The sequence below is a fragment of the Pan troglodytes genome, chromosome 1 (genome assembly GCF_028858775.2).
Source record: "Pan troglodytes isolate AG18354 chromosome 1, NHGRI_mPanTro3-v2.0_pri, whole genome shotgun sequence".
NCBI classification, from domain to species: Eukaryota; Metazoa; Chordata; class Mammalia; order Primates; family Hominidae; genus Pan; species Pan troglodytes.
The window spans coordinates 21744745-21753113 of NC_072398.2; positions in this window are offsets into that span (position 1 = coordinate 21744745).

Genomic DNA, 8369 nt, shown 5'->3' on the forward strand with positions numbered 1-8369 from the left:
GGTTTTCTAAATATACAGTCATGTCATCTGCAAACAGAGACAATTTGACTTCCTCTTTTCCTATTTGAATACCCTTTATTTTTTTCTCTTGCCTGATTGTCCTGGCCAGAACTTCCAATACTATGTGGAATAGGAGTGGTAAGAGACAGCATCTTTGTCTTGTGCTGGTTTTCAAAGGGAATGCTTCCAGTTTTTGCTCATTCAGTATGATATTGGCTGTGGGTTTGTCATAAATAGCTCTTATTATTTTGAGATACGTTCAATCAATACCTAGTTTATTGAGAGTTTTTAGCATGAAGGGGTGTTGAACTTTGTGGAAGGCCTTTTCTGCATCTATTGAGATAATTATGTAGTTTTTGTCATTGGTTCTGTTTATATGATGGATTATATTTGTTGATTTGTGTATATTGAACCAGTCTTGCATCCCAGGTATGAAGCCAACTTGATTGTGGTGGATAAGCTTTTTGATGTGCTGCTGGATTCAGTTTGCCAATATTTTACTGAGGGTTTTCCCATTGATAGTCATCAGGGATATTGGCCTGAAATTTTCTTTTTTTGTTGTATCTCAGCCAGGTTTTGGTGTCAGAATGCTGCTGGCCTCATAAAATGATGTAGAGAGGATTCCCTATTTTTCTGTTGTTTGGAATAATTTCAGAAGGAATGGTACCAGCTCCTCTTTGTACCTCTGGTAGAATTCGGCTGTGAATCCATCTGGTCCTGGACTTTTTTTATTTGGTAGGCTATTAATTACTGCCTCAATTTCAGAACTTGTTATTGGTCTATTCAGGGATTCAACTTCTTCCTGGTTTAGAGTTGGGAGGGTGTATGTGTCCAGGAATTTACCCATTTCTTCTAGATTTTCTATTTTATTTGCATAGAGGTGTTTATAGTATTCTCTGATGGTAGCTTGTATTTCTGTAGGATCAGTGGTGATATCCCCTTTATCATTTTTTATTGCATCTATTTGATTCTTCAGTGTTTTCTTCTTTATTAGTCTGGCTGGTGGTCTATCTATTTTGTTGATCTTTTTAAAAAAACCAGCTCCTGGATTCATTGATTTTTTGAGGTTTTTTTTGTGTCTCTATCTCCTTCAGTTCTGCTCTGATCTTAGTTATTTCTTGTCTTCTGCTGGCTTTTGAATTTTTTTGTTCTGCTTTTTTAGTTCTTTGAATTTTGATGTTAGGATGTCGATTTTAGATCTTTCCTGCTTTCTCTTGTAAGCATTTAGTGCTATACATTTCTCTCTACACACTGCTTTAAATGTGTTCCAGAGATTCTGATATGTTGTGTCTTTATTCTCATTGGTTTCAAAGAACATCTTTATTTCTGTCTTTATTTCATTATTTACCCAGTAGTCATTCAGGAGCAGGTTGTTCAGTTTCCAGATAGTTGGGTGGTTTTGAGTGAGTTTCTTAATCCTGAGTTCTAATATGATTGCACTGTGGTCTGAGAGACTGTTGGTTATGATTTCTGTTCTTTTGTATTTGCTGAGGAGTGTTTTACTTCATGTGGTCAATTTTAGAACAAGTGCGATGAGGTGCTGAGAAGAATGTTTATTCTGTTGATTTGGGGTGGAGAGTTCTGTAGAAGTCTATTAGGTCCACTTGGTTCAGAGCTGAGTTCAAGTCCTGAATATCCTTGTTAATTTTCTGTCTCATTGATCTGTGTAATATTGACAGTGGGGTGTTAAAGTCTCCCACTATTATTGTGTGGGAGTCTAAGTCTCTTCTTAGGTCTCTAAGAACTTATTTTATTAATCTGAATCCTCCTATAGTGGGTGCATATATATTCAGGATAGTTAGCTCTTCTTGGTGCATTGATACCTTTACCATTATGTGATGGCCTTGTCTCTTTTGATCTTTGTTGGTTTGAAGTCTGTTTTATCACAGATTAAAATTGCAACTCCTACTTTTTTTTATTTTTTAATTTTTTTTGCTTTCCATTTTCTTGGTAAGTATTCCTCTATCCCTTTATTTTGAGCCTCCTGCCAGTCTGTGTCTTTTAATTGGGGAATTTAGGCCATTTACATTTAAGGTTAATATTCTTATGTGTGAATTTGATCCTGTCATTTTGACACTAGCTGGTTATTTTGCCTATTAGTTGATGCAGTTTCTTCTTAGTGATGATGATCTTTACAATTTGGTATGTTTTTGCAGCGGCTGGTACCAGTTGTTCCTTTCCATGTTTAGTGCTTCCTTCAGGAGCTATTGTAAGGCAGGCCTGGTGGTGACAAAATCTCTCAGCATTTGCTTGTCTGTAAAGAATGTTATTTCTCCTTTGATTATGAAGCTTAGTTTGTCTGGGTATGAAATTCTGGGTTGAAGGGGCCTGTTGTGGGGTGGGGGGATGGGGGAGGGATAGCATTAGGAGAAATACTTAATGTAAATGATGAGTTAATGGGTGCAGCAAACCAACATGGCACATGTATACATATGTCACAAACCTGCATGTTGTGCACATGTACCCTACAACTTAAAGTATAATAATAAAAAAAAAAGAAAGAAAAATTCTGGGTTGAAAATTCTTTTCCTTAAGAATGCTGAATATTGGCCCCCACTCTCTTCTGGTTTGTAGGGTTTCTGCCGAGAGATCTGCTGTTATTCTGATGGGCTTCCCTTTGTGAGTTAACCCAACCTTTCTCTCTGGCGGCCCTTAACATTTTCCCCTTCATTTCAACCTTGGTGAATCTGATAATTATGTGTCTTGGGGTTATTCTTCTCGAGGGGTATCTTTGTGGTGTTCTCTATATTTCCTGAATTTGAATGTCACCCTGTCTTGCTAGGTTGGGGAAGTTTTCCTGGATAATATCCTGAAGAGTGTTTTCCAACTTGGTTCCATTCTCCCTGTCACTTTCAGGTACACCAATCAAATGTAAATTTGGTCTTTTCACATTGTCCCATATTTCTTGGAGGCTCTGCTCATTCCTTTTCATTCTTTTTTCTCTAATCTTGTCTTCTTGCTTTATTTCATTAAGTTGATCTTCAATCTCTGATATCCTTTCTTCTGCTTAATCGATTTGGCTATTGATACTTGTGTATGCTTCACAAAGTTCTCTTGCTGTGTTTTTCAGCTCCATCAGGTCATTTATATTCTTCTCCAAACTGATTATTCTAGTTAGCAATTTGTCTAATCTTTTTTCAGGGTTCTTAACTTCCTTGCATTGGGTTAGAACATGCTCCTTTAGCTCGAAGGAGTTTGTGATTACCCAACTTCTGAAGCCTACTTCTGTCAATTTGTCAAACTCATTCTCAGTCCAGTTTTGTTCCCTTGCTGGTGAGGAGTTTTGATCCTTCGGATGAGAAGGGGTGTTCTGGTTTTTGGAATTTTCAGCCTTTTTGCCCTGGTTTCTCCCCATCTTCATGGATTTATCTACCTTTGGTCTTTGATGTTGGTGACCTTCGAATGTGGTCTCTGAGTGGACATGCTCTCCTTTCTGTTTGTTAGTTTTCCTTCTAATAGTCAGTGCCCTCTGTTGCTGGTATGCTGGAATTTGCTGGAGGTCCACTCCAGGCCCTGTTTGCCTGGGTAAAGGAGGCTGCAGAACAGCAAAGATTGCTGCCTGTTCTTTCCTCTGGAAGCTTCGTCCCAGAGGAGCACCTGCCAGATACTAGCTAGATCTCTGCCATATGAGGTGTCTGTCAGCCCCTACTGGGAGGTGTCTCCCAATCAGGATACACTGGGATCAGGGACCCACTTAAGGAGGCAGTTTGATCCTTAGCAGAGCTTGAACGCTGTGCTGGGAGGTCCGCTGCTCTCTTCAGAGCCATCAGGCAGGGACGTTTAAGTCTGCTGAAGCTGTGCCCATAGCCGCCCCTTCCCCCAGGTGCTCTGTCCCAGGGAGATGGGGGTTTTATCTATAAGTCCCTGATGGGCTGCTGCCTTTTTCGCAGAGATGCTCTGCCCAGAGAGGAGGAATCTAGAGAGATAGTCTGGCCACAGAGGCCTTGCTAAGCTGCAGTGGGCTCTTCCCAGTTCAAACTTCCTGGTGACTTTGTTTACACTGTTGCTACAACTGAATTTTACAAGAAAGTTTATAGATGGGCCTAGAGGAAGGTACAGAAGTCTGACAAAAGCAATAACAGAACAGGAGTCACTCTGAGAGAGACTTGAGACTAGGACCTAGAATTTGAATTACTTGCTTGATAAAAAAGACACAAATTTTTTCTATTATGTTTTACTTGAAAATGTGATTTAAGACTGTAGAGTAGTAGAAGATGAGAAAGGAGACAGAGCCTGCATCCATGACAAGGAGATGGCCAGTTAATCATTTTTTGTCTAGATCTGTTCTATAAACATAGGCTCGTGGACATCCCAGTTGAATATGCATGGTCACTGCAGCAAAACTATTGCAAGTGCCAAAGCTAGCACAGCTAGAAACATTAGTATCATTGGGTAAATTTAGTGCCAATTAAGTAGAAAAAAATGAATTTAAGTAATACATATTTATGAACCTTAGATGGCTAATAAGTGAATATATAAATTAATTTTGTGGAGAAATCAGGCAAACTGAGAAAGTATACATTAAACAAAAATGTTAGAAATAGAAAAAAAATTCTCAAAGATCCTGTAGACGTAGTTGGAGTTGCTCTGTTAGAAGCACTTTTTTGCCCCAGACTTACTTATTCTATTGGTGACTGTTTATGCTGGTGGCTATTTATGTTTTCATTACAGGTCACATAGACATTTTCTTAGGCATGGTTAAATAGTTAGAGGAAAATTACAGGATAGAAGACCCAACTTGACACTTTATGAAAAGTGAAATAATGGAATCTGTCACTGCCATGGGGCATATGTATAGTGTCTCATATATGCAGTCCCAGATAAGCTGAACACGTGATTATGTTAAAATCGACGTAGAAATGCATGTGACATGACAGGACAACTCTGATTTGATAATTTTACTGCTGGAAATCAACACAATGAAGAGGAAGAAAGATATCAAAGAACAATGTAGCTGAGTGTGAACATTAAAAAGAACATATGGAAAAGATTCCATGTATAGGGAAATGATTCCATGTATAGAGTCTGAATTTTACAAAATTCAGCTTCAGCTACTTTTGAGAGGTGACCTTCATTTTCCTTTCTTTACTGTATAAGATTAAGGCTGTCCTAGGGACCATCAACTGGAATCAAAGGGCTGGGCCACTCTGGCTTGAATAATTATCCCTGCCTAGGGAAAAAGAGTAATCTTGCTGCCTTATGAAGCAAAACATGTCAAAACAATAGACACACTAAAAAGCCTGAAAAGAAAGTCAGTATGATGTGACAATTTGGAAAATAAGGAAGCATTTTGAAAAGCTTCCATATATTTCTAAAAATCTAGAATGCTACGCTCATGCCCCAACAAAAGTTTTGGGAAAGGTTAAGATCTCATGTATTCTTGAAATTTATTCTCTGAGTAACAGGAAGTGAAGACAAAAGTCGAGTTGTAAGCTGCGTGGCTGTGTTAAAGGCATGGTTTATTACAGAGGCAGAGTACAATTGCAAAGATAGAAAATGTGTATTCTCTAGACATGTAAAAAATCCTCTCTCAAATCAAGAGCCAACAACTAATGAAACATAGGTATCAGTGAGCACTTATGACAAATAATACAGCTTTAAAAATAAACTGAAATGGTCACTAAATAAGCAACTGTAACTCACAAGAAACAGCCACAAAGCCTAGGGAGGGAGGAGAATTTGCTATCCAGATTGACTACAGTATAGTATTCAACATGTCCACTTTTCAACAATAAAAAATGATGAGCCAGGCAAGATGATGTGCAGCCAGGTGGCTGTAGTTCACTAGAATCTGAGACCCTACACCACCCTCTGCAGAGCTCTGTGGCCTGACAGAGAGAATGGTGCCTGAGGCCCTGCCACCTCCTCCTTCTGACGTCCAGAGCTGTTATCACCCACTTCCTCACAGCCCAACTGTTTTCTTTCCCAGGACCTGAGATTTGGCCTGCCTTTCTGAGGCAGGGCTCCCAGGAGGGAGGCAGTGCCCTCTCAAAGTGACCTCCTGGCCATCCATCCACAGAGACACACCCGTCTCTTGGAGGAGGAAGCTTAGGTCCAGGTGGAAACTGTGAACAGAAGCTGAAAAGAGGCACCTCCCAGAGCTGTGAGTGGCCCTCCTAGGCCTCTTGGGGTGGGTGGTGGAGAGAGCCCAGCAGGCTGTGGTGGGGGCTGTTTCACAGGACTGGGAGGCCACATCTGCCCACTGCCAGATGGTGCCTTCTGAAAGGTGGCCTCCAGTGACCCTCACAGCCCCAGCCCACGTGGGGTGGAAACATCAAACGCCTGCCTAGGACAGCCAGGTAAGCAGGGACATGAAGTGACTCAGGACAAGCAGGGACTCAGGGCAAGGGAACCAGGTGGGTGCAGGGGAGACGAGGGGCAGGGGCTGAACAGGAAGCTGGAAAATGTTCATCCCATCCCAGATTCGATCAACTCTTGGGATCAGCTTGCTTGGTTTTCCCTGAGCCCTGTCCCCCTGGCTGGTTTACTCCTCACCTCCTTGTCTCCTCCATGCCAGAGGGCCCAAGGGCTCAGCCAACACACCATCTGTCCCCAAATTGTAACTGTCTCCACACATCTGTCCCTTGATGACCCTCAACAACATTTGCACATCTCTCAGCATTTCCAGAACCAGAAGCCGCACCTCCCAGCCAAACCCCTCCACAGCTGGGCAAAGTCCCCCTGCCACTGTTCCAGGCCAAATCACCCAGGCATTGTCTCCTTGACTGCTCTCTCACACCCACAGCCCATCAGTCAGAAAAACACTGTAGGCTCTCCCTTTGCCACCCCCATCACCAACCTCCCCTTCCACTGGGATGTGACAGTTGCCTTCTGCTGCCCACAAGGCCTTGGTCCAGCAGGCAGCCTCCTGAGCCCCTGTGACCTGTTGCACTCACATCTGTGATGGCCTACCTCACCAAGAGCCAATACCAAAGTCCTCGCAGGCCAGCCCTGGCCTCCTTCCAACCCTGGAACCCCTAGAGCCCTGTGTCTCAGTCTCCCCATCTGCAGCGTGGGTGCTCCCTTCCCACCCCCAGCCTGAACCCCAGAGCCAGCTCACCCAGACAGTGAGCTCCATGGGCCAGGCATCCAGAGCCATGTCAGTGGCCCAGCCCCTCCTGCACCCTAAGGGAACCCTGACTGTCAGTGTGACCCTAGGGAGGTTGTCCCCAAGTCCTTGGTCCCTCATCTGCCTGTGGAGGGCAAGGCTTGGTGAGTGGGAAGCAGGCATTACCCCAGACCAGCCCCAAGTGCCTGGAGTCTGGTCTCATCTGTGTCTTCAGCCTTGGCATCCCAACTTCCTCACCTCTCGAGGTGCAATGCAGGAGACAGGGTGTGTGCGCTGCGGCCCCGTGATGGCCCACGTCCAAGTGCCTGCTGCTACTCAGCTGAGGGCAGCGTCCTTCTGTCCTGGGGCTCAGCCTTTGACTTTCCCCAGGAGGACCCCAGCTGTCCCTCCTGATGGGGTTGGAGCCCCTCACCTCCTGGGGGTGCCCTCCTCTCTACCAATCATCAGACAGACCCTCACGGAGAGGATGCTGTGGCCATACCTCCTGAGACCCTTTGGCCACTCCTGGGCCAGGTAGCCACTCAGTGAACATAGCCACCAAGGCCTCCTACCCACAGACTGGTGCAGATCCAGCAGGCACCCTCTGTCACATGCACACGGAAGGGGCACAGCACGCACTGGGTGAGCTGCTGCAGCTGTTGGCTCTGATTTCTTCATGGGAGGAAGTCAGCGCCTGCAGTAGTTGGGGCCCATGCAGTCCAGGACACCAGCCCTGCACTACCCTTGACCCCGACAGTGAGCTCCATGGGACCTCTGCCAGGTGGGTGGCAGCTCAGCTCCACAGAGTTCCCACTGCCAAGGACCAGTTGTTCCTGCAGGCAGGCCCACCTGAGGCCCGGGACCTCAGCGGGTGAGATGAGTGACTGTGAAGCACACACACTGAAACCTGGCACACAAGGCCTCAACATCCCCTTGGGAGGCCCCTGGCACCCCTTCTTTACAGGCATACCAGTGGAGGCCATCACAGCTGTGAGTGGGGAAGGATCTGACCCAGAGTCTGGGGTCCTGCCAGACAACCTCAAACCCTGGGCTGGAAACTGTTTCTCTAAAGGGGTCAGTATTATCAACTTTGGCAACCATTTTCTGTGCCAAGGACTTAACTGTGCCATTGTAGCCAGACAGCAGCCTTCCCCAGGCCACCTGTAAATAAACAGGCATGGCTGGATTCCTGTACAGCTTTATTCATGAAACAGCAACATTCAAATTTCACAGCATCATGAAGTATAATTGTTTTGATTTGTTTGAACATTTGGAAATGTAAAATCCACTCTTAACTCACGGGCGGCACAAAAGCAGGTGG